Raw genomic sequence first — 26,016 nt, 5'->3', positions numbered from 1 at the left:
GAGAAATAACATACTACCTCTGTGTCTCAGCTGGAGAAAACTACAAAATGAGAGGTAATTAAAGGGGGGGGCAATAATATTATTCATCAGACAGAATAATCTGTCTCTGGTTTAATACGAAGCTGCCATTGGTGGGACTGTTAGGTATGGAAAGGATGTCCTGCAAAAAAAACACAGACTCCAACTACCATTCAAAGAAAATATTTAGAGCTAGAAATGTTTGCATCTTCTTATCAGTCAGTTTTCAGTAGAAAAGTCCTGATAAACTCTTTCCTCATGATATCTGTTTGCCTCTTTCCTACAGAAATATAAAGGGCAATAATCATATGGGAATGCACCATCTCACTATAACAAGCACCTGGGTTTTTTCCCCAGCTGTTTCATTATTCAACATAAATCTCACTAAAATATATTATGATAATACCTTTCTGATCCAGTTTTGTCTACTTCCTGAATCCCATATTTTTGAAACAGTCTATCAGTAATTCATTTTTAAGATATTTTTAGGACCTGAAATATTTTTAGTATGCAAATTAATTACACATTTACAATAGAAATGTTCTGAAGTATGTAATTAGAGATAGCCTTTGAGTGGTAAGATGTTAAGTACTTTTATACAGGATGTGGTTTCATCTCTCAGTTCCTGCAAGGCTGGTTACTAAAAAAATACTGTGCATCTTATTAATCAGTTTCATATTGGGCTAAACTGAAACAAGTACTAAGAATGACATTAATATTTTGAACTTTATTCTCCTGAGTCCTTCATGCTTGAAAAACACTTGCTAGCAGCAAATATACTACACTTAGAGAAACTAGATTTGACCTTGCAGTACCCTGCAAATGTACCAGAGGTGTCTTCCTCCTTTTGCTCAATTAAACAAGGCTCCAAGCACTTGCTGTCACCTTTGTATTTGTTTGCTACTGATTAAAGTGTTCTTGCTGCATGAAGGTTCACATCTGTGACAGCAGCTGAGAAAATGTTTTATTTTTATCTCCCTGTGCTCCTAACTTGTTCAATTAATACTATGAATTGAGCAGGCTCCTTGAACTACCTTTCTTATAACAGCTGTTTCCCCTCAGAGCAAAGCTGCCTCGTTTTTTGTAGATGGGATTTTGCCTTGACTCCAGGGTCACATCAAACATTTTACAATCTTTAAATAAACTCATCTTTCCTTATTTGCATGAAACTTAGCAAATGGTGTTCATGACTTATTAAGTAGATTTTTCACCTAAAGAAATAAAATGTAAAAGTCAGTCTATCTTGTTTCATCACCTGCTTATTTGTAATTACTGAAATACATAAAAGCTTTTTCTTAGATTAGCCCCTGTTTTTTATGTCAGGATCTTGCAGCCATAGGCACTCTCTGTTATGTACAAAGTCCAAACTGCAAAAACAAAATGGTGGCAGAAATCCTTCTCTTCAGTAAACTTTACAGACATTTAAGGAAGCACTTAAGGCCCGCATTTAAGGGCACTGTAGTACTTGTCACACAATTTAATATATCCAACTAATGTCAGTCTATGAGATGACCGACTGCATTTCAACCTTGTGCCATTATTAAGACATAATCCTGTTGCACGTAGCTGGCCTAGGCCTTTCTCAGGACCAACCTACAAGCACATAAACAGAAGTTCAAGCACTTGGCATGTCAGAAATGTCCTCTTTATCCTGTGATCTGGCAGCTGGTCACATGCTCATCATGTGACCTGTCATGCAACAAAGATGTTCAAGTGTGCTCTAGAAAGATGGTGGGTAATGGACTACAGACTTTATTGCTCTACGTTTCAGGCTGAAAGTAGTTGATATTTAGGTTGGGCACCTAGCTGAAAAACAGCTTCTACGTGTTTACTACTAAACTTAGTAATGTCAAAGCCTCACTGAAACATTCAAATGTGACTGTTTGTATTCTTTAACCATTAACACGTGCCCACCATGCTTTTGGTTTATCCCACCTAGCAACATTACCAAAAAAGAATGTTTGAGCATGTTTCAGAGAACAGCTTGAAGCACAAACCCTCCCCAGTAAGCTGTATAGACCAAGTGACCCTGTTATCAGGGGAGAACATTTAGATGAAGAAATATGGAATATACAATGCTGCCTGCCCTCACAACCAAAGGATAAAGTTTGGCCTGCATGATCTACTAGTATAGAAGAAGACTGTGATGCTAAACACTTGAATGGGAATAAGCTGGTGTCACATAAATCAGATTAATTATGAAAAATTGTCTTTCTTATGTTCCTAAGTACATACTGTAGCTTTTAATGGAAGCGATTGTCCTGATAAATACTTAGAGGTCTTTATCTTACTCTAAACAAGAGCTGGGACAGTTGTGGCACCGCTGCAACAATCTCTTTGCAGACAACTAGCAAGACCTCCACTGACTGTGAACAGTTTCTGACATCATAACCCTTTGCTAATATTATATGGAGTTTCTGCTAACAATCCTTACTACATAATCTAGTGCTTGTCAGCTAGAAGCTTTTTAACCCCCCAAAATTTTACCTATATCTGACCTGGCCTTTTTTATTAGCAAAAACTAGATTCTGAAAGATAGTGTGAGAAAAAAAACCTGCAAGGATACTTCCATTGTAAATTATTAACTTCAGTATCTAAGTGTAATTGATTAAGGAACATCAGTTAAGGTAGTTTACACTAACAGCTGTGAAAAGGCATCAAAAGTCAGGTGTGTTTCTAAAAGCATTGTTGTATGACTTCAGAGTAGCAAACTGAACCTGCAAAAGAATGTGAAAATAGCACAAAAGTTACTGTCGTTTACACTGGTCAAGTATAGTAAGTAGTATGACAGCCTGTCTCATGTTTGGCTAAGCAGCACCCCTGAGTGCTCCCTGAGGCTAAAGCTGTATCTTTGTCCACCTTACACTGCAAAGGGCAGTGAAGAGTGAAGTGCTGGGTGAAACAAATGTAAGTGATGGTAAGTGATGAAACAAATCTTTGAGTCAATCATAGATGGGAAAAGTGTTCCTTGAATATTTGTAATTACTAAAGCCTGTCTTCCTAGAGATCGGGGTTTTTTTATTTAAAAATAAAATTTATGTATGTTTTCCCCACATCTATACTCTCACAATTCCCCTCTTCCTCCTAAATCCCAGCTGATTCCAGCGATGTCCATGGTGACTGACTTGCCACGTGAACATGCTGAATAACTAACCTACAAACCACAAAAGAAATATCAGTTGAGTTCAGACTTAAACCTTTTTCTCACCAGAGACACTAATTTTATCTCTCTCATTTCCCTACCATCATTTTTCATCCAAGTTTTGGGACTGGAATAACTCATTAAATATGATTGAAATTAAACTTTAGATTCAAAACCTACTACAATGAGAGAAGTAAAATACATAGAAGTCCAAAAATAATTTTTCTTTTGGAAAACTACATAGAAGATTCTTTTTCCTGCATGCCCAGGAGGAATGAATTCCATTTTCTTTTCTTGGCAGGAAATCCAAAGAGCCAGAACAGATTGCTGTTGAAAAGCCATGAAATTGATTCTCGATCATCTCTTCTGTTGGATCATTTTAGCTATAGTTTTGGTATTTAAAAAGTCATCAGGAGGAGAGGTTTTGGCACTAAGTAAGGTGGACATGATGACCTGAAATGGTATTGCCTGGCCTTTTCACGATTGATAAAATTGCACAACTTTTCACAGAATAAATTGTTCATTGCAAATCATATTTGTTTAAATTTCAGCAGAGTGTAACTACTATCAGCAGGAGTCTATACCAGTTACATCAAAAATCCTGTTTACAGCACAGTGCATGGGATGATTACTACTACTGACACTTTAATATTCAGTAAATGGTATGAAAGTTTTGTGGGGAATCAGAAATCAGGATCTCTGCCTCAGTGTGTGTCTCTCTCATAGGCAGCCTGAAAGAAACAGACTAAGAGAAGTGTGCTTGCATTCTTGACATCAGTCTCTAGGCAACAAAAAGCTGAATTATGGCTACTGAGTAGCACGTGATCATAAAAGGCTTAAATTTTAGGAATCACATAAATACTATATGTACCTGTATACATCAAAGTATCTAGTCCATACTTACTATACATATATGTATGTATACATAAGAGTATGCGCTATGTATAAAGTGCGTGTATATATACATATATTTGTACCTAAAGGTACATATGTCAATGTGATTCTCATATAAAGATGTTTCAATAACATATAGGTACAATACATATATTATATGCAGAACACATGTATACTGGAACAGATGTTATTTCATGCGGTTCTTATCATACGTGTGCATATATAGAGAGAGATGTGTGTGATACATATGTGAGATACACATGTATATACCTATATTTGCATGAAAATATATGTATGGATGACTATTAAGTCCACCATGCCTGAAGTACTTACATTCAGACCTCAAAGAAGAAAAGCCATATAGTCGTGGTTTTTGGCCAAGCCACTGCAGACTGATGTCTAATCTGTTTCAGTTTCCTGCAATGTCTGTATCAATTCATATTACCTCTAAACAACCAGAGAGTGTGTTTTGAGTCATACTTCGTGAGGTGATATGTGGGCTTGAAGTCAGAGCACATCCAGTGTGGCCTAGAGTTTGTTCTTTCTTTGGGGATGCAAGGGGATCATCCAGGAGATCCCATTAATCTCATTTAAGATCTCACCATCTCTGAGGGTTCTTTGACTTCTCCTATGCTTGAAAAGGCAAATGTTTCTCCTCCTTGACTGTAATCACCCAATTCAACTAAAATAAATTTTCCTTCACAAGAGGGTAAGTGGGAGAGTTGGTGGTTTGCATGAACTGAGTCATTTCTCCTGTGGAGAAATCCCACATGAAATATTCAGGGAAATAGGAAACATGAAAGAGAACAGTCAGAAAAGTGAGCTCATCATGTACATCTATATATGCAGTCAAGCAACAGTCCCTGTTATTTAGCAAGGTAATATCTAACTTTAACAAACTCTTTAATTTCCTAGCTGTCCAGTAACATTCTCCTTTTCCACAAAAGCATCTATCCCTCCTTATTCTTGCTCTTTCACTACAGGATAGGAAGATAAGACAGTAAAGTCTGTTTTGAGGACCAAGAGACTACAGCTGTTTCAATTCGAATATTAAGAGGGTTGCAAGGCAACTTAACAGACAGGACAGATGATCCTGCCAGGACCTTCCAACTGTTGATCTGAAGGGCATTTTGTCAAAACCTCCTTAATTTACAGATATTGAGAATCACAGAATCATAGAATTGAATCATAGAATCAACCAGGTTGGAAAAGACCTCCGAGATCATCAAGTCCAACCCTTGATCCAACACTGCTGTGGTTATTAGACCATGGCACTAAGTGCCACATCCAGTCTCATCTTAAAAACCTCAAGGGATGGTTAGTCCACCACCTCCTCGGGAAAAAGATGCAGCTGTTGCATTGGCTGGGAATCGAACCCAGACCTCCCACGTGGCAGGCGAGAATTTCACCACTGAAGGACCAATGCCAGATAAGATATTTTTAACTTGTTTACAAAAAGGTGGTCGGTCTTTCATTATTTCCATCAAAAATTTAATGTTCCTGCGGAATGTATCCAGCTTCCTGAAGATCACCTCTGCATGGACTCCTTATACATGTTCAGATTTCAGCTGAGAGGCCAAGCCAAGAGAACCAGTGCAGTGAAGAGGCAGAACGGAAATAGGGAAGTGCTACAGAGCCCAGAGGTCTAATGAATATTTAATTATTTACAGAAAGCAAATCAGCCCAATTAGACATCCTGAACCTTTGATCACTCTGCTGGGACATAAAAGACTGCCCTATCTTCCACTGTCTGTTTGGAAAATGGCATCTTTTATGTTGGTAGTTATTTAAGAGTCCATTTTTTAGCTATCTGGAATCTTAAAAGTGTTGGGTTTTCTTCACAGCCTGTAAAACAAGTGTCAGGCTTCACATGTGAAGGTGGGATCCATTTACCCAGCCAGACAACACGTGCCAACACTGATCATCTCTCAAACAGTCATCACTTAACTATTTAGGGCTTACTAGGTAAAATAGAAAGCTTAAAATGCTACCTGAAAGCCAGGCACCAATCCCAGTCAGGAAATAATAAAACTAAATTAGCAACAGGACTATCAGGTTTTGTTACCGTGGCAAGGGCAGGAGGGCTGGCTTCAGGACTCAGGGCCAGCTTGGAGTAGAGCAGCAGAGGCGGCTCTCATCCCACTGGGATGCCAGGCAATGGCCCAACCTGGCCCGTGGCACTTGCTATTCAACTGGGGCTCTAATGGCTGAGCTACAGACCCCGGGGCACCACAGCCCTGTCCTGCCACCCCACAGGGCCCACCTGTGAGCCCATGGCCTGGCCTCAGCCCATCCCCGTTGTCCCAGATATGGTTGGGACATTTGAAATGGTGAAAGATCAGTATTCCCCATATAGGAAACAGTGTAAAGATAGAGCAATGGGCTATACATTCCTTTGGCTCCATTTTACCATGTATGCTCTATGAGGAAGGGGCTTATGTGAGTAAGGGGCAATTGCAGGCTCTGGGTGGGTATTTCACTGCGTCAATGACTAAAGGTCAGCACAAAGTTCAAGCAAAATTGTTCTTTGGCTTCAGCAGTAGCTTGTTATGGTGCTACCTCCTTGCTGGATTATAGTGTCATCCTGCTCTTGCTCCTCAGGTTATGGGTCCTTGTTTCTGCTAGCTGTCCTTCCAGGAAAGAAGTGATGGTCTGCAGGGAGCTGAGAGTCTGCAAGCTGACATGGCCCCTTGCACCCACACCCCCCACTTCTGCACATTGCTGATGACTAGGGCAGAGGGGAACACAAAGTCATGGGCCCTCTAACAAGGCCACTTCAAATGGTGGGCAGTGGCTTAAAAGCTGCTCTATTTGATTTTCACTTATAATTCCATGAGCCTGTGCCCTGGAGGGCTGCCAGGCTGGTGCTGTTTAGCTCCTTGCTAAGGTACAACATATCTGTGTCATTTGTACAGGCCTTTGTCACACAGCGACAAACCTGCACAGAGCCACTATCACCTCTCAAATAAACACTCAGAGAAGCACTTGTAAGTCATGAGGCCAAGTCCATTTGCTGGAAAACTGACTTGTTAATTGCTTCCAAGACTGTTAGCGAGAGTCACAACCACTTAGCAGAGCACTGGCCCTTGCACCTCGAAGCTCCCAGTGGGGCTGTGTGGAGCAAGATGGCAGAGACCTCAGCAGCCACGCTCTGGGGATGTTTTCCCAGGGTGCCCAGACCTGCTTAGAGCACCAAAGCTCCAACTTTGGTGGGAAGATTATCTCCCTCAAACAGAGCAGTGTCCAGGAGCAGGGGAAAATTTCTCAGGCTTTTGGACACCTAAGGAGAGAGAGTTATTTGCATTAAAATAGGGGGAAAGGAATGGCCTGTGATAATCCACATACTGCATCAGGACAGGGATTGCATCCTGATGGGCACACTTAGTTGAGATAATAATAAAAAGAATTGAAAATTACAAAACCAGAAAGAAAAAAAAGGATCATTTACTATAATCATCCTCTTACTTGAGAGTCTAAAATTCATACCTATGAGATATACTTCTTTTAAAGTATACTATAAAAGACAGAATGCTACTTTGACCTTTGACATCATTAGTCTCTGAGGTGTTATTATGCTGTTCTTTTAGTGTCAACTGTCTCCCTAGTGTCATCTGCTTCCCTTCAATGAAGAAATTTCCTTGTTTCCTATGGAGATCCCATTGTGGCCCACAAGGTAAATGAATCACTGCTCAAAACCATTATTTGGCTCAAAGGTGAGGAAAACCTATTAATCTGTAAATCCCTCCCTGTAGTCTTGTCTTGTTCCCGTCTGCCATCTTGTGGCAGTAAAAATTTAATTCGGCTGTAGCTAGAACCGTCGTTCCAGACGGAGGTGCAGCAAAGCACCGAGTTGTTGCCCGTCCCACCTCTGTGAGCTTATTCACTCATGATGTTGAGAGGCACCCTGTGTTGCTGCCCAGGGAACAATGGAATCACCATCTCTGAAGGTTTTTAAAAGACGTGTAGGTGTGGCACTTAGGGACACGGTTTAGTAGTGGACCTGGCAGTGCTAAGCTAATGGTTGAACAGGATGATCTTAAAGGTCTTCTCTAACCTAAATGACTCTATGATTCTGTGTTAGGTACACACCATGATAACAGGGGCTCCATCCCTTTCCAGAATTTGGTGACAAGCCTGAAATAAAATGTTCACATCAACAAGTTGGAAGACGTTCAGAGAAGGAGAGATTAGATTGGATTAGAAATGCATTACATGGACAATGCATCAAACCAGAAATTAAATCTTGTCCAGAATAACTGATTTTTTTTTCCCTTCTGTAATTATTTCTGAAGAGAATGATAAAGTGATAAGGAAACCAGGAGAAGCCACAGGCAGACTTGGGAACATTGAATAAGGGTCAGCAGCGATAGCTACCAAGGCTTTACAGCAAGTAAGACAAAATCCAATTTGTTATTTCACATATGAGGACAGGCCACAGTTGTGATGGTGAACAAAAAGGCAGATGGAAAGGGTTGGAGCAGCAACACAGAGCTCTGTCCTAGTTTCAGAGGAGAGTCTTTGAAGTCACACCAGACATTACTGTAGTGGCTGGGACTGTACGATAATGTGCTCAGCCACGCAGAGAGGCTGCCTCTTCTCCAAACACACCACAGCTATGATGTCATGGCTGGTTCCTGCTCAGGCACAAGAAATATCAGCCACAAGAAGTATCATGAGCAGAAGACATGGCTCTACAAACAGCTTATTTCCTCCAGCAGCATGCCATTGTAGACACCAATGTGCTTTATCCCACCTAGAGACATTTGAGATCCCTGGAGAGCCTTTGCCATCAGATCCACAGGTCTTGCTAGCTTGTTAACCATGAGAGCTGACACCATCCACAGAGGCCAGTGTCAGCAGAGGATATTGAAGAAATGCCTTTCCTTGGCAGGACAGGTAAAGACTGAGCATAACTCGCATCTGTAGGGGCTGGATTTATGCAAACAATGCACTGAGATCAGAAACATACAAGTCAAGTGCTCTTAAGATGAACATTCTGGCGAAAAAAAGCATGGAAGAGGAAATCCCTTAAGGTTTTTGAAGTGAATTCAATAGCTCCAATATTTACACTCATCTTAGCATGATAACATTTCTGTCAGAACAAAATATTACTATTGTTATAAAATAAGGTACTTGGAAGTTAGAAAATGCCAGCACTGTAGCATAATGACAGAGTTATTAACTGTATGATGGCAGATTTTCTTCTGGGGGATGTCTGTGGCAATCATCATTCAGGCCCTTTATGATAAGAGGAAGGAAAATCTGTTTCTTAGATCAGATTTAACTTGCTTTTTTTGTAAGGCAAGGACTGCTCAATATTTTAGAAATATTTCTGCAGAACAATAAGCCCACAGTAGCTTTAATTTATAAAAGCAACAAATGATCATTAGGTACTATATTTTTAGCCTTTTTTTGTGGACAGATGTATTTCTTTTAATTAAATATATTAATAGACTAATATGTGGTCCAATATTTTCTCATATTTTACAGCCTTCTAGACTGATTGAATTTCAGCCTAATGGGTAATTTTGTAGATTATTCTTCCTTCATGTTACAGAATGAGACAAAATGATGTGATGATGTAAGTAGCTGTGTCTTCCTTTATCTCTGACCCAGAGTGGTGCTGAGCTAATCAATTAAATGAAACTTTCTCCAAGTAGTGCCTAGTCCCATGCTCTTCTTAACATGTCATGGTTTTGTGTGAATTCAGTCACAGAATCACAGAACAATTCTGGCTGGAAGGGACCTCGTGTGGTCTGTAGTTTAACCTCCTGCTCAAAGCTGTTTTATATTTACCTATATTAAAGCTGTAAATATGCAAGCAGATTTTTTTAGAGGCTATTTCTGAAGCTCCTTTTGATGTGCATTCAGTGTTCAGGTTTGCATGAGCCACTGTAAAGTGTTACATTATCCTGCCTCTGGATGTCAGCACTTGCCCTCATTTAGGGACGTTTATAAATTGTCCTTCAAATTGCTTGTCTCTAAGGAACCATGAAGCCAGAGAGATTCCAGTTCTCATTCTGAAATCATCTGAACAGTTTGGTCTGGTTGGAATAATTATCCTGAGTCAGAAAATTATGTTATCTGTGTAACTGAGAAGAGATTTTTTTTCAGGATTTCACTTGTAAGATGTAGGGGAAAGGGACATTCAATCCTGAATTCACCTTTTTCCCCACCATTCAGACTGCAAGCCATGAGCAAGAAACAAGAAGTAAGAAGAAACAGAACAGGTTCAAGCACCTGCTATGCTACCCACTTGCTGATGATACACTATCAGATGAGCAAAAGTTATACACAGCTTTTTATTTCAAGCTAAAGCTTCCCTCTGAGACAAGATCTGTATGAGGCTGCACTATTCTTGCTTTTGTTATGGCCAGGTGGTGGGGACAGAGGCTCTGGAAGGGCCATTTTGCTCTTCACAAATGTAGTCAGAGTCATGGCTGTCATGTGGAGGAAGAGCAAGAGAGTAAAGAGGGAAGAGAACAGTGATTATTTAAACAGAAAGATCATAATGCCTATCCTGTGTAGCATACCTTCAGTCTCTCTCCTGGTGCACACCAGTAAGGTCTCAGTAGGGTCACAGTGTGACTTCCACAGGCTCAGTCACAGCAGGGTCTGGTAGGCTTGGTGCCTGTAATGGTTTGAGAGCCCCAAAATCCAATTCTCAAGTCCAAACCCCCCTCCCTCATCTCAACCCAGTGTGAGATGGGTTTTCCAGACAAAAAACACAAGACTCAATATGGGGGAAAGGGATTATATTGCAATGACTGTACAAATAAATATTATAATACATCACACACATAATATTAACTATCTTTTCTATGATAAAGCAGTATTTACAAAGGATCAAATCTCTTCTTCCTCCAAATAAAAGACCAGGAGGGAAGAAGGAAGAGATCCTTTCCGCTCTCAGAGCAGCAGTCTCTCTAGGGCAGCAGTTTCTCTCCTTCCATGCAGCAGCTGTGGCTGGATCTTTTATCATTACACATGAGGGAGGCCTCCAAGCCCCTCTCAGCCCTTCGATTCCAGGCGAGGGTCTTTCTCTTCCATGGGCTGCATTCACCAGGACAAAGGTCGCTTCACCACGTCATATCAACGAAGTGCAGAAGCCTTCGTGACGGTCCTTATTCTCAGGGGATTCAAACTCCCTTACAGAGCTCCTGGGCTCTGATCTCAGGCTGCTAGCTTAGCTTAGCAGCCCTCCTCTGCATTCCTTCGGCCGTCCTGGTCCAGCTCCAGGAAGCCTGAGCTTCTCAGCTCTCTCTCTCTCTCTCTGCAGTGCATGCTGCATTTTAGGACTTCCATCCAGTAGGAGTCCACCCCCTCCACTTTAAGAGGGCTTTCAAAGGAGTTTGGGGTTTTGGTTTTCAGTTCTTACCCCAAACTCTATGTCTCGTTCAGACATCTCTCTGTGTCTCTCCTCCTTGGCTGCAATGCCGGCTTTGCTGCTTCTTCAGTTCTTATCTTTTCTGGCTCTCTGTCACTGCTCTCCGGCCAGTGCTGTTTCGCCGCTGCTCCCACTGCTGCTCACAGTGGAGGGAAAAAACTCCCAGCTTCTCAGCTACAGATACTTAGCCCAGTCCAACACTGTTCCAAGTCCCTGTAGCCCCCCAGCCGGGGGCTGGGTGGGCCATAGCCCCCAACAGGGCTCCGGATCCCTTCCTCGTGGCTTAGAACATGGCCACCACTTCTCCAACAAAAACTACAACAACTACCTTCTTTTCCGGTATGGTTGTTGATATATGATTTTACAGCAGAAGCGAACAACATGGACGGTGATTGGCCCTCCATAAAACCTCCCTGGCACCCAATCACCTCTGAGCCCCCGACTCTCAGGGGGGCCAATCTTAAACTATGACAGTGCCATAACCACTTCCCTGGGTAGCCTGTTCCAGTAATCGACCACTTTCTTATTGTAGAACCTTTTCCTAGTATTCAATCTGAACTTCCCTGGAAACAGCTTTGTTCCATTTCCTTGTATCCTATTGCTGGTCACCAGAAAGAGATCAGCACCTCCTGCTTCGCTGCCCTCCTTTAGGAAGTTGCAGGCTGTGATGAGGTCAACCCTGAGCCTTCCCTTCTTCAAGCTGAACTAAGTGACTTCAGCTGTTACTCATACATCTTGTCCTTGAGGACTTCCACCATCTTGGTCACCCGTCTCTGGGCACACTCTAATAGCTTTATATCCTTCTCATACTGTGGTGCCCCAAACTGCACACAGCACTCAAGTTGGGGCCGCACCAGTATGGTGCAGAGTGGGACAATCACCTCCCTTGACCAGGTGGCAATGCTGTGTTTGCATCCAATAATATAATGTATTATCCAATAATCTCCAATGTAAAACAAACAAAAAAAAAACGCAAAATCTCTCTATGGAAATTATTTAGTTAAGATTGAATTTCCTGACAAAATAGAAATAAATGATAGCTCATGCATTCAAACCAGAATGTCCTGTCCCATATGGATTTATCTTCATACCATCCTACATCAACAAGTTCAATCTGACAAACACAGTGTATTGTTAGAATGCTGCCCCCTGAAGCATGACATACAGTTTTATGCTGGAATTAATGAAATTTTCTATTTTTATTCATTGCATTGGGATGTGAGCTAAGACAATAAATGCCTCAGAAAGAGTGAACATTCAAAAGCCCCCGTTATCTTGTGTATTGAAAGACACTTGTTTTTCAGATTTAACGCATGACACTTACCGAATAACTCAGTCAGGCATAACTGTTTTGTCTAAATACATCTGTCAGAAGTAAGATTCAAATTCAAAAAAACCTCCAAACTAAAATTTATATAAGAGGAAATTCCTGCCTTGCTAAATGTACTCTTATTTAATCTAAAAATGGTGGAGCAATACTATTATAGCCTAATTTGCCCCCCTTTCAATCACTCATTAAACTGGTTTGGATGCACAGATGCTTTTATAACTCCCAAGTGGAATGAAAATGGTGTAAATTATTCCATATTAAGATCAAGTCATCATCATGGCTAGGCTTCGCAAACAAAGATTTGGGAGGGCTCTACCCACATTTGTTGCAAGCGCATTGGTGGCTAAAAAGGCCAATACGAGATAGGCATGTCCGGTTGCAAAAGGCACAGCAGAAAGACTCCTTAGATGGTATATTCTGCAAGGCACAATTCTTTCTGCGTTGTCTTTTCTCCTCAAGGGTGATCCTGCATGCTTTCTCAGAAGCATCAGCAGCATTATAGATGGTGTCTCTCCAGGCCTCCCGATTGGAGGCCAGAGTAGACCAGTTATGGTGATCAATATGCCCGAGGCTGAGATGTTGTTTCAGGGAGTCCTTGTATCATGTCTTTGGGGCTCCTCTCTTGCGGCAGGCGGTGGTAAGTTCACCATAAAGCAGGATCTTAGGGAGGCGGTGGTCCTTCATCCTGGAGACATGCCCTGCCCAACGCAGTTCTCAGTAACATGGCCTCAATACTTGTGACTGCTGCTTGTTCTAGAACAGATGGATTGGTCACATAATCTGACCAGTGGATGTTTAGGATTGTGCGGAGACAGTGTTGATGGAAGCGTTCTAGGAGACCTAGGTGGTGGCGGTAGATGACCCATGATTCAGATCCGTATAAGAGAGTAGACAGCACTATGGCTCTGTAAACACTGATCTTTGTACTTTTCTTCAGGTGTTTATTTTGCCAAACTCTTTTATGGAGCTTTCCAAAGGCACTATATGCCTTTGCTAGCCTGTTGTCTACCTCTCTGTCAATCTTACCATCCGAGGAGATGAGGCTGCCTAGGTAATTAAACTGCTGGACTCATTTGAGTTCTGTTTGGCCAATGGTGATGTGGGGATGATGGAAGACTTTCTGAGGTGCAGGTTGATGGAGAATTTCTTTCTTCTTTAAACTGACTTCCAGCCCAAAGAGCTCAGCAGCCTCTGCAAAGCAGGATGTTAAACGCTGCAGGGATGCTTCTGTGTGGGCAACAAGGGCGGCGTCATCAGCATAAAGCAGCTCCCGGACAAGATGGTTTAAGGTCTTGGTGTGAGCCTTCAGTCGCCTTAGGTTGAATAGGCTTCCATCAGTACGATATTGAACGTAGATACCGTCCTGATCCTCGAGGTCTGCCGTGGCCCTTTGGAGCATCATGCTGAAAAAGACTGTGAATAGGGTAGGAGCGAGAACGCAGCCTTGTTTCACATCATTCTTTATTAGAAAGGGCTCAGAAAGTGTGTTGCCATATCTTACCTGGCAGTGTTGATCCTCGTGGAGTGAGATGATCATTTTAAGGAACTTGGGGGGACATCCTAAACGTTCCAAAATCTGCCACAGACCTTTTCTGCTCACAGTATCGAAAGCCTTGGTGAGGTCGACAAAGGTTACATAAAGACCTTTGTTCTGTTCCCTACACTTCTCTTGCAGTTGTCTGAGAACAAATACCATGTCTGTAGTACTCCTGTTGGCTCTGAAACCACACTGACTTTCAGGTAGAATTCCTTCTGCTATAGTGGGTATTAGTCTGTTCAAGAGTATTCTTGCCAGCAATGGAGAGCAGAGTAATACCTCGGTAATTTGAGCAATCTGATTTAATTCCTTTCTTCTTATACAAAGTGATGATGACTGCATCATGAAGGTCTGATGGGAGTTCGCCTAGTTCCCAACAGCGCACCACAAACTCGTGAAATTTGGTATGGAGTGCAAGGCCCCCATGTTTCCAGACTTCGGGTGGAATTCCATCAACCCCAGCTGCCTTGCCGATTTTCACCTGCTGTATGGCCTTGAGAGTTTCTCCCAAAGTAGGGGCAGTATCCAACTCATACTTTACGGGTTGTTGTGTGATGGACTGAATTGCTGAGTCTTGGACTACACGGTTGGTACTGAAAAGAGTCTGAAAGTGTTCAGACCATCGATTCAGAATGAAGGTTTTATCTGTTAGAAGCATTTGACCATCAGCGCTGAGTAGAGGGCTTTGTACCTGGTATGTAGGCCCGTATGCTGTTTTCAGGGCCTCATTAGAATCCTTTGTGATCACCCGTATCTGCGTATAATTGAGTTTTTACAGCTAGATCGATCTACCACTTGTTCTGGATGTCACAGAGTTTCTGTTGGATTAAGATCAAGTATGAAGATACTTTCATGCTATGCAGCCATCTCTGACTTTTTGAACCAAATTAGAGATCATTTAAGAAAAGATAAGCCCATAGAACTAAATGAGATGTGTTTGTGGGCACTACAAGAGCTGTCATTTGCTATTGTAAGGCCATTCTAAGTCATCATTGTAAGGTCATGGAAATTAGGCAAAATCCCCAGTGACTGAAAAAAAGGTAAATGTAGTACCCATCTTCAAAGAGCAAGAAAAGAAAAAGGGTGGCGTGTTCACTTAATATCTGTCCACAAGAAAATTAGGAGACAGACTTTCCTGGAGGACATTTTCAGGCAGAAGAATTTTACTGAGAGCAGCCAGCAAAGATATATCAAGCCATCATACCTGACAAACCTGATGGCTTTGTTTGATGGGATGACTGGATCATAGAATAGCTGGAGACTTTTAGAAGTGTCTTTAGCAAGGCATAAGTAGCCCATAATAACCTCAGAGCCAAACCAAAGAGATAGACTAGAAGGTCAAGGTTGCTTTGAACAGCTCTCACAATCTGCCTGTATTCATGAATTTATTCTTTTTCTTCAGTAGCAAAGGAGCAAAAGTGCTTGTTTCCAGTGAACAAATCAAAGTGAATTACTATTATTACTTGATCAGTTCTGATGCTCCTTGGTGCAGTATAGTGCATGAAAATACAGTCTCTGCTGAAAAACAGTCCCCATGACAAGCTCAAGGAAAGCCAGGCAGCCTGTAAAATGGAAGATGATTTAGTGCTTGTGATCTTTGCTTACTTCACTGTCAGTTACTGCTTCTATCTTCCATTAAGACTTTTTAGATTACAAGCGGATGGGACTTTATAGATATATTTGTGGTCTTACAAATGCTACCCTACTTGTACCCTATTAACTATGAATGTAAGAGCAGAAGTACTCAGCATTCAATTCAGAGCAATGTTATATCAAGGATGGCCACCACATTAGAATTTAAAAGAAATGCTCAGCACATTTTTTAAAATACAATTTAGTCTAAATTCAAAATATCTGGGACATATAATTCTGCAATAAATAAAATTGCAGATAACACCAGAACTGATATGTTTAACATTAGAAATAAAAGTGCTGCTGAAACAAACTGGTTGTAGACAAAACCATGTCAGAAGTTTAAGTAAGCAAACTCTTTGGGTCAAGGTGTCTTCAAATCATCTTGCACAACAGAACCCACATCAGGAGCTATCAGGTCCAGAGTTGCTCAGTTACACCTGAGCAAAAGGGTTTAATGACAAAAAATGAAGAGAGAACATCCACAAGTCTAAGATTTTGTGATTTTTCACTGATGAATACAATGGAGGTGGCATGAGGGTGGATCCAGAGATTCTCATCACAGAACACAGACATTTTGTAAGATAATGAAAAGATTAAAAGAAAGAATTTGAAGGGCTCCTGTTTTCTGTCGGTGAAGAAGGGATGATGAAATCTTACGGAAACCCTGGAAAAGCCAGCAGGCAATTCTGTGGGCTTTGTTTTCACTGTGGTGTTAGAAATGGTTTTGATTACTGAGATGGACTAGAGTTTCTGCACATAAATAACATCTTTGATCTAAAATGCAATTGCTGTCAGGGAGAAAGTCTGATCAGTGTTCAACTTTCCTCACTCTCTTTCTCTCAGTCTGATTTCTTTGAAGTTCAGTAAAATACTCCTAGCATGCCATCACCATCATTTCATTTAAAAATCCCAGGAATCCAGATTAGTCATGACAAATTATATATAAACCAAGGAATAGTTTCTTTCAAACAGACTTCAATTTGGATGAGGTGTACCCTTCTACTTGCCTTGTGAAAAGGTACATTTCTTCAGCTTTTGTATTTTTCTAATATAATAGGAGAGGAAATTTATTTCCTGACAATACTCACTAGGACTTCACAGCAGTATTTGGCATCAGAGAAAAACATACAGCACAATTCCTTTGATAGTATACAGACTGGGAAAATAGAAGCTTAAGTAAACTTAATATTTCCTTGAAGAAAGGAGTATTTTTCCCCCCCCATCACTTTGCTTCTTAATTTTACAGTAAATACTTGCCTTCTTTGTATACACGCACCCTTATTAAATTCATACTGTTGCCACATGGTTGTTTTACAGTTGTGTTTTATGGCTATTTAGAACATTTTATCTCTCATTTATCTTATTTAAAACTTCTGGTTACAGTAGCGCCAAAGTGCACTTTGACTCATTCAGAGAAATGCACAATTTTTAGATTTGATCACACCATCATCATCATGGCTAGGCTTTGCGAACAAAGATTTGGGAAGGGTTCTACCCACGTTTGTTGATCACAACAACATTTCTTAACAGCAAGTGATTGAAGTCTCTGGAAAATCAGGTTTTCTTTTTTTTTTCTTTAGTGCGTACACAGTATAAATACACTCAAATGCTGGGACTGACAGCTGGAAACTGGCAGGAGCAGCTGAGGGAACTGAGGTTGCTTAGTCTGGAAAAAAGGAGGTTCGGAGGTGGGACCTTATCATTCTCTACATCTACCTGAAAGGAGGTTGCAGTGAAGTGGGAATTGATCTCTTCCATGAAGTAATAAGTGAAAGGAAATGACTTCAAACTGTGTCTGGGGAAGTTTAGGTCAGATATTAGGAAGCATTTCTTCACTGAAAGGGTTGTCAAGCATCGAAACAGGCTGCCCAAGGAAGTGGTTGATTCACCATCCCTGAAGATAATCAAGACACAGAGATGTGGCACTTAGAGAGGTGGTTTAATGGTAGACTTGGCAGTGCTGGGTTAACAGTTGGACTTGATGATCTTAAAGGTCTTTTCCAACCTAAATGGTTCTGTGATTCATTCTATGATTCATTTCAAATGAAATTAGTTCACAGAGCAGAAGTTAATATTCTAAAGATCTCACTCCATGTCAGTAACATACACTGGGATCTGAATCAAACTGGAATATGGGAGCTTTGTGGGGCTACTGCCATCAAGCAGCAGTTCAGTGGATATGAGGCATTGAAACGTATCAGGCTGTTAGCTTTGGAAAATGAAATCCTCTACAACTGAAATATAGGGTAAGACATGACTGATGAAACTTCTTACAAACATGGTTCACTTCTCAAAACAAATAATCCACTTTGGAGACAGAAGGCAACTGCTTGTATCCCCCCCCCACCGACATTATCAGCAAGGGCACCTATGTTTTATCTTTTTTCCCTCTGTCATAATACAAGTTCTTCTGGTACTGTATTAAGCATAGGTTATTAACTTGTGTCATTTGCTTGTTTCTTTATCTTCAGTCATTGTGTTCAACCTAGAAAGTTAAATTAATTTTTAGACTCTTTGAACCCGTCTTTTATACTTTGAAAACAAGAGACGAAGGTTTTTAACTTGATCTGATATTGTGTGGGAAGTCAGCACTGAGTTGAAACTGGTTTGATGTGTTTGTAACAGCTGTTGCCACTAATTCCATGGTGGAATGTATCAGCTGGATCTTCCCAAGCTCTGAGGGCTTCAGATCCATGCAATGTATCATGGAACTACATTAGAGGTGTAGATCCAGCAGAAAAATGTGAAAAACAGAAGTCGGCTTGAAATGGTTGAGACAATGTCAATGAGGAATCCCACAGAGATCTTCACTAAGGGACTGAATGAGACAGTCAGAGGTATACTGCTTCTAACAAAAAAGACTGTACCAAGACTGTCCAGAATTGCTCAGTTTCTACCTGTTCTTCATACGCTGGCAGGTCATAGGATAAGACTGAATTGTTCTAACAGTCCTGTTGCTACCTGTGGTAAAGCTCAGATAGTTCTGTATCACCTACTATTTCATATCATCCTAATCTATCTGTAAGTAGGTGTTAACTTGCTTTATAAAGAAACAGCTAATACTTTTACTTTTCTGTAAGTAAAACTTTCAATCACTACCCATTTTATTGTTGCCTCCTGGGAGTACACATGAATTTACCAAATTATTCTGAATTTCTACTAACTCCCCCAAGCAAGACTGTATAATATAGACATAATAACTGACATAATATAGACAGTTAAGGAGGAAGAGAATGGGTGTCTTTCCTCTGCCTTTCAAGATAAAACCATCCTCTCTTTGCACCACTGATGCAGTTTGACATGTTCTGGTCTGAAGCCAGCGCTTTACCTTCCAGTGAACAGGTTTGTATTTGCCTTTGGTTAGCTTTTCTGTGAACCTGTCCCAGAAGCAGGGACAGAGGCCAACCGCTGAATGTATCATAGAATCATAGAATAGCCTGGGTTAGAAGATACCTTAAAGATCATCTATTTCCAACTCCCCTGCCATCCCTTATGAGTTCCTCAGACAGGACTAAAATTTGTGGTACACACCTCAAGAATATGGACCCCTTTCCAATGGGGCATGAAAAGACCTTCAAATGGTAAGAGCTAGACCAAAGGTATCCAAAGAATAGAAAGACTCTGTAACCTATCTATACCTGACACTTTTTTAAAGCTCATTAAAAATGTTTCCCGATAAACAGATGTAAAAGGAACTTTTTACAAAGACAAGTGTGAAATGTGTTTGTTTAAATTGAAGCCCACTGTGATGGGTTGACCTTGGATGGTCATCAGATGCTCAGCCAGTCACTCTGTCACTCCCTTTCCTCAACAGGACAGGGGTAGAAGAAACAAGAAAAAGCTCATAGGTTGAGATATGGACAGAGACATCATTTCCCAATTACCATCATGGGCGAAACAGACGTGACTTCAGGGAAACTTTTTATTTATCGTCAATTAATAACAGTAGGAAAGTGAGAAATTGAAACAAAATTAAAAATACCTTTCCCTACACCATCCCTTCTTCCCAGGCTTTGCTTCACTCCTGGTTCTTCTACTTTCTCTGCCCTGACTAGATCAGAGGGATGGAGCATGCATGTTGGAGTCAGTTCACAACTGATAACTTTGTCTCTGCTGCTCCTTTCTCTTCATGCTTTTCAAGTGCTCCAGCATGGGGTGCTTCCCACAGGACACAGTCCTTCACAAACTTCTCCAATACGGGTCTTCTCAGAGAGTACAGTCCTTTGGGAACAAAATTCTTCAGTATGGGTCCTCCACAGGTCCTGCCCAGAAAGCCTTCTCCTGCATGGGTCCTCTCCATAGGCCACAGCTCCTGTCAGGAGTGTGCTCCACTGAGGGGTCTCCATGGGCATATCCCCCTTCTCTGGTGTAGGGTCCTCCATGGGCTGCAGGAGGACAACATCCATCACCATGGTCTTTTCCATGGACTGCAAGAGAATCTACGTTCTGGTGCCTAGGGCACCTCCTCCCCCTCATTCTTCACTGACCTTGGTGTCTCCAGGACTGCTTCTCTCACATTTTCTCACTCGTCTCTCACAGCTGCTGTGCAGCACTATTCAACCTTTCCCCAACATGTTATCACAGAAGCACTATCCACAAAGCTTAAAGGACTCAGCTTTGGCCAGTGGCTCTGTTTTGGAGCCAGCTGGAACTGGCTCTGCCTGACATGGGGGAAGCTTCTGGTGTGTTCTCACAGAAGCCAACCCTGCAGCTTCCCTGCTCCCAAAACCTTGACACATAAACATACATAACAATGTTAATAACATCTGGCTTAGAGATTGATTTTCAAATGCCTTACTTGTGGAATTCTCAGGCAAAATTACTGCCTATCTGTCCTGGTTAGAGTCCAGCACAATGTTTTGAATAGTAGTAGTTTTTCCCTTCCAAGAAAAAACAACCCCATTATTATTGTTATTGTTGTTTACTATTCCTTTAAAGTCATCATAAGATGTGTTTGCTTCAGTGAGCACTGTGACCAGTGTACATTTTGTATTTTATAAAAAGAGCCTACCCTCTTTTCCCATTGCTTCATGGAGGCTGCTTGAAGATGAGACTGGCATAATAAGGTCAGCACTGCTGGGTAGTGTAACAAACTCAAACTTGTCAGTAAATGTTAATATCAAAAACAGCATCTCAGAAACATTTTCTTTATTCTTTCACTTGCTTAAGACATGCAGTTTCTTGTCTTAACACTTGCTATTTTCAGTAAAAAGATTTAAAAAGAAATGTAATTAAAACATTTCCTTTAAAGCCAGGAAAATATTCAGAATCTAGTCATTAGCAGGAAAGAGTATAGGCAGCTATACATGCTTAATTTCCTGTGCATACTAACAATAAAGTCTTTTATGGTAGATTTCTGATATATTTGGCACCATCTCATCCTGGAACTGTGGGCTAAATCATTGACCATGTATAAATCCTCGACCATGTATAAATCCTCTTTTTGATGCTTCAGTGGAAGATTCACCATTACAGAAAAATACTATGCAAATCAGATTACATTTTCCTGCCTTAGGGATTCCAATCCTTCTGCCTGTTGACCATGTCAACCTTCTCTATACAGACACACTAGAAAATCCCAGAGAAAGAAGCAATAAAAATAATAGAATAATGAAAACCTTATGGTACACAGGGACAGAAAAGAGATCCATTTGCCAAGGAAAGAAATGAGAAAGGTACCAAGAGAAGGACAAAATCTGGAAAAAAATGTGGAGAAGAACTACCCACACTTCATATTTTCTAAATATAAGCATTATATTCAGAATTATAAGCAAAGAGAAAGGTCATGGTTCCAACTGCAGGTTTTTGCATTATGTTCTGCCCTTTGTGTGAGCAAATTTAAATCTCAGGAATGTGTTTTGTGCAATGCGGTGCCTGCACTGCACTAATCAAGGAACAGAATATTGCCTGAATCCCAGAAATTGTGGTGAGCAGGACAGTAAGACTGTGCTATTAAGCATTGATAAGAGGTGCACCATAGTACATCACACTAATATAGTTACCTGGGTACCAGTTGGCTTGGTGGAAAGTGGAGAAATTTGGCATGTGGATATAGCAGGCTCTAGTCTGCTGGGAAAAAACCACACAGATGTACCCACCAATAACCAGGTTCCAAAACACTGGAGGCTTTTTAGATATTGTATAGAAAATACCTTTTCCCCTCTGATATTTTCAAGTAATTTAATTTGAGCCCATTTGTGCTTTCCTCTTTGATGAAGAAAAACAGCAGATTTGCCCAGGTGATTCACAGAGGTGGTTGTGGGTAACATATCATCTACTCCATCTCCTTTCGTTGAGCAACTGAAATATTTGCATCTGAGCTTCCCGAGTGGGGAGGGAACAGAGGGAGTCTAAAAGCATGTAATGTCACTAAACTCTTTATTCAGTAAGTGTAAAATTTATTCCACAATCTCTTCAGCAAATATATTTATGGCTTTTACATTTGTGATGGTTTACCTTTCTGACATAAAATTTTCCTTTGTTTATTCAGACTTGTCCAGCAGTACAGGATTGCTCTGCAATCTCTGTATTTTCAGATGGTTTAGGGCAAAAGCAAGGTTCTATTTGGAGACTGCATATAAAAATTCCTGAGGCAAGATGTTGCATAGCAATGGGAATATAGTGCATGTTCAATACTGAATCGTCATCCTTGCCATTCTGTTACTATGGAGATGGCATGGCTGCTTCACAGCTTACTCTATCTCCACAGCTGCAACAGGAGTTTGGATAGGTTGCGTATGATGTCACTGCTCCTCATACCTTCTCTGTCCTTCAAAACCAGAGGAAACTGATTATTTTTCAGTTTGTGCTTAAATCACAGCTTGTTGAAGTACCATGTTAGTTCTGTGTTTACGAATATCTGTGTCAGTTCATCCTAAGACTGTATGAAGCTCAAGGGAAAAAAACCTTATTCTTTAAACACATGCACCTCTAAAAATACTACTGTGAATTATCTTTTTTTCTAAGAGCCTACAAACAGGATATCTTACCCACCCATTTTTGAGAACTTCATATGTACATTCAATTTAATATGGGGATGTGAAAACTATTATAATAAATGTACATTATAATTAATGTACATTTATCAAGTATTTAGTATTCTAGGGCTGCAGTGAGGGAGAAAGGGAGAGGAGTTAAGCAGCTGATGGCTCCAGGTATGAGAGAGAGGCATATGGCAAGGAGCCATCTCTTTTATTGTTGCGCCAAAAACATTTTAGCTAACACATTGAACAGAAAAGCAGGTCATATGATGATTCCTTTTTATGAACAGTACTTGACAGGTTGCACTTGTTTAAAAGTATGTCTGCTTTTTTGAATGGCATTTCTTACTTCAAGATGGGAGAAGCAGCTACAACTCAATGTATAAAAAGCCCATTTAAAGTACATGTGAACACTTCAACAATAATCTCAAATGCTGCTTTAAACCCCCATAGTCAAGACCATTTATTCTTAATCAGGACTACCACATATTCAGTTTTTTCCACTGAAAGAAAGCACAATTTTGCCACTGAGCTACCTTGCCTGCATGAATTTTGAAGAATTGCCTTTTTTTTAAGTTTTGTCTGAATAATATTTTTTTTCAGATGAGAGGGCTCAAACTACTCAGCAATGAGTTCAGATCTTTCATCAAGAGCCAAAATCTAGCAAGTAGGAAAATCATGAGATTTTCTCATTGATGTGTTCCACAGCCAGAAGCACATGAGCAATAAAAGCAAAACTTTTTGAGTAAATATCAGTTTTCTACCCCTCTACTAAGCAACAGGGCAGCACCGGAATCACCCAAGAAGCTTCAGAAAGACTATCTGATTTGCTTGCATGTTATTTTGTTAACTCTGTTGAATTGTGCTACTTGTCATCACAACTGTTGTCATTTGGTATGTAGACTCAACCCTTCAAACAACATAAGATGTAAATAATGCTTTGTTTATACCTTTTCATTCCTGTAATTCATACCATCTACTCTAGAGCATAAGTTTTATGAAGCAAGCACGCTCTCTAACTCATCTAAGTGAAATACTCAGGTTATGACATAGATCAAATTTATCTAATGTAACACTGAGTGGACCTCAGCGTATATATAATATACTTTGCTATGTTATGCTAGTCTTCTGCTGTTTCAAAGCCCTTTTGACACTACATTTAGAGAGGGGCAAATAATTCAGCTCTTCTATTCAGTATGTCCAAGTGTGAGTCCATTTCCCATCATCATCAATTATGCTCCTTGCGTAAGCACAGTTCCCGTAAGGCTGGAGCCTGGTTAGTATCCCATTAAACTAATGGCCGTCGCATGCACACGCCATACGCACTTCAGAGACAATTTAGCCACGGCCGTAAGGCTGGCATTGCCTGGCTGCAGGGCAAGCTGCCTGGCCCCCCTACCCGCCCCTCAGGCTCGTCGGATGTGGGTCCCCTCCGAGGGCGGCGGTCGGGTCCCCTCCACCCGGCGCTGTCCGCGGTGCTGGAGGCGAGAGCATCGTCACTGCCGCCGCCGGGCTTCCCCACAGGCACCGTGGCAGAAGGGAAGAGTTTTTGGCAGTCTTACGTAATATCTGCACTGATTTAAAAAACCCAAACAAGCAAACAAACAAAGCAAACAAACAAACAACAAAAAAAACCCCACCCAAATCAATTACTGTTGGAGAACTTTACTTCTTATACAAACATCCTAACATGATGTCACCTCATACGGCATTGGGGTGTACTAGATGATCTTTCAAAGTCCTTTCCAAATCAAACTATTCTATGATTCTATGAATATTAAAGGAGATTAAAACAGAGCTAATCCCTTTCCAAAAGAGACACATTTTGTTGTTGATGTCCCTAGACTAAACCAGCTTTCTCCAGTGCAGTTAGCTTCTGCAATGATTTTACACTGTGATTTTTTCAGAATCTACTGTAGGTTTAAAGCAAATAATCATATTAAGTTATGGAAGGGTTCTTGTGAACAAGTGTTTGTTAGCAGTTAGCTGGTTTTAACAGTGCACATTAAGAGATTCCACACTCTTCCTTGAAAACAAGGGAATATCTAGGCCGAACTGAAGAAGAAACCTGGATTTCAGGTGATATTCTTTCCCTTCTGGAATTAATAAAGAACTTCAAAGAGATCAGAGAAAGACAAGATCAAACACCTGTGTCAAGGAAGCACTTAAGACAACAGCTACTTCCACAGGGGGGTTGTGAGTCATTCATATGGGGACCCTAGAAGTCCTTGAAGAGGCTTATTAGGAAGATAAATGGGACATGGGAAGCTGTTCTCTGGCTGGCAAGTGGCCAGAAAAGAAGGACATGAATGAGAAGCACATAAACAAAGGTAGTAAAGCAGTCATGCACATAAGCAGTGCAGAAAAGCACTCCTGAGACAAAGAAAACATGATGGAAATCCCAAAAAAAGGGGGCTGCAGGCATGGAAAATCCCCAGAGAACTGGGATAAGATAAGAATGTATCTAGTGAGTAGGATTAATGCCATTGCTATCCTATGATTTGATCAACTGTTACTTTTTATACCTTTTTTTCGTACTTAGGAGTTTGTGAATATTTACTAAAGAGTGAAAAAAGAGGAATGTTCATGTAACCAACCTTCTTTCAACTTACAGTATTCAAAGCAAGTGAGTATATTCACTAAAAATATAGATTTTTTTTTACAGTCCCAGCTGTGACACTTGCCATGGGACAGATGGCACTGCCCAGACCAGAATCCACTGTTTCATGCCACAGAACTAAATTACTCAAAAGCTATCATGGACTTCATTAAAAAAAAAAGTTCCTAATTTTACACTGTATTTTCCTTTCTTCAGTTCATCTCTTTACTGCTGTTTATACATCTTTTTTCATTTTAAACAATACATGTCCTTCACTTCACCTTTCCAGAAAAGTACTGACATGTCTGATTCACACTGTCTTTGAGATAGGCTTACTGTAGTTGATAGGATCCTGTTAAGAAAGGGGAAGAATCAGTCAACAATCAAATCTTATTTTCATTGCTTAAATATGCTTGTACAAGAATTTCTTGAAAGGGTAACAAACACTATTCAGCTTACTTTATTCATGCCTTTAACTGTTGCTGGTTTCTGCT

The 26,016-nt window shown here is 40.7% G+C and overlaps 2 long non-coding RNA genes across 3 annotated transcripts; one reads left to right on the top strand and one right to left on the bottom strand.

Moving 5' to 3' along the window:
* Positions 1–34: 34 nt before the first annotated feature.
* Positions 35–8,639, bottom strand: LOC113968219. 2 transcript variants are annotated; one of them, XR_003534433.1, is made up of 3 exons: positions 8,429–8,639; positions 4,657–4,807; positions 35–160 (listed from the first exon to the last, which is right to left on the bottom strand). It is a non-coding gene; the product is annotated as an uncharacterized LOC113968219 (long non-coding RNA). The 2 variants fall into 2 exon arrangements; XR_003534434.1 differs by lacking the exon at positions 35–160 and adding an exon at positions 3,031–3,172.
* A 64-nt stretch (positions 8,640–8,703) lies between these two features.
* Positions 8,704–25,687, top strand: LOC113968199. The gene is made up of 4 exons (XR_003534414.1): positions 8,704–8,950; positions 23,527–23,817; positions 24,962–25,253; positions 25,589–25,687. It is a non-coding gene; the product is annotated as an uncharacterized LOC113968199 (long non-coding RNA).
* The last annotated feature ends 329 nt before the right edge of the window (positions 25,688–26,016 follow it).

The sequence above is a fragment of the Neopelma chrysocephalum genome, unplaced genomic scaffold (genome assembly GCF_003984885.1).
Source record: "Neopelma chrysocephalum unplaced genomic scaffold, ASM398488v2 Primary Assembly neopelma1_66, whole genome shotgun sequence".
Classification (NCBI taxonomy): Eukaryota; Metazoa; Chordata; class Aves; order Passeriformes; family Pipridae; genus Neopelma; species Neopelma chrysocephalum.
The sequence above is the reverse complement of the archived record's forward strand: the minus strand, read 5'-3'. Positions and strand labels throughout refer to the sequence as shown.